At 34.6% G+C, this 1,212-nt stretch overlaps 1 protein-coding gene across 1 annotated transcript in view; it reads left to right on the forward strand.

Moving 5' to 3' along the window:
* LOC106881373 (tetratricopeptide repeat protein 27) overlaps positions 1-1,212 on the forward strand; it is a 46,431-nt gene that overhangs the window by 15,325 nt on the left and 29,894 nt on the right. The gene's annotated exons all lie outside the window — the stretch shown is intronic.

The following is a 1,212-nucleotide window of genomic DNA, read 5'->3' on the forward strand; positions in this document are numbered from 1 at the left end:
TGAGATAGAAGTTGTTTCCTGTTTGTTTGCAGTCTTTATTGCACCTTTATTGCATATATATATAAATATGCATTTGTGTGTGTTTCTCTCTATGTCTTTGTGTTTGTACCCCTGCTGTTTGACAACTGGTGTTGGTTTGTTTACATCTCCATAACTTAACAGTCTGGCAAAAGAGACTGATAGAATAAGTGTCAAGCAATAAGCATTGAGGTCAGTTTGTTTGATTGACACCCCTTCCTTCTCCCGTACTTCAAGACACTACCCCAACATCACTGCAGTCAAAGGACTGAAATGAATAAACTCTGTGCATGCGTGTTCTGGAATGCCACAATTCTATGCACTGAACAACTGGAACACTGATTCACAGAAATTTATGTAAATTACATATATAAGACATTTATCAGCTTTAATCTAGAACATTCAATAGTTTAGGTTTAGTGAGAGGCTGAGGGTGGTGTTTTCTTTTGCTCTCCTAGATTAGGACTGCTAAGCATATAATCTTCATTTAAAATCTTAACTGCTAATGTGTACCGTGTAATTATATTCATGCTTGTATGTATATATTATCATCATCATTATTATGTTTAGTGTTTATTTTTTAAGCGCTGATGTGGCTGTGTGGTAATAAATTTGTTTCGCAACCACATGACCTCAGGTTCAGTTCCGCTATGTGGCACCCTGAACACGTGTCTTCTACTTGAGCCCTGGGCCAGCCAAAACCCTGTGAGTGAATTTTGTAAACAGAAGCTGAAAAAAGCCATCACATACATACATATATATATATATATATATATATAAGATCTCGAAAAAAAATTTTCAAGAACCTTCTGATTCTTTTAATGTGCTAGTTTCCTGGTATTAAATTGATATTAATTAATATCGAATTTTTACCATATTATGTTAATTATATATATATATATATATATTATTTTTGTACTTGTTTCAGTGACTTGATTGCGCCCATGCTGGGGCACTGCCTTGAAGAATATTTAGTCGAATGAATCCACCCCGGGACTCGTTTCCACTTGAAGCCTGGTGTTTATTTTATTGGTCTGTTTTGCTAAACTGCTAAGTTACAGGGATGTAAACACACCAACACCAGTTGTCAAATGGTGGTGGTAGACAAACAGTTACACACACACACACACACACACACACATACATACATAAATGTATGTGTATATATATATATATATATATATATATATATAT

Source organism: Octopus bimaculoides, chromosome 4, assembly GCF_001194135.2.
Source record: "Octopus bimaculoides isolate UCB-OBI-ISO-001 chromosome 4, ASM119413v2, whole genome shotgun sequence".
Lineage (NCBI taxonomy): Eukaryota > Metazoa > Mollusca > Cephalopoda > Octopoda > Octopodidae > Octopus > Octopus bimaculoides.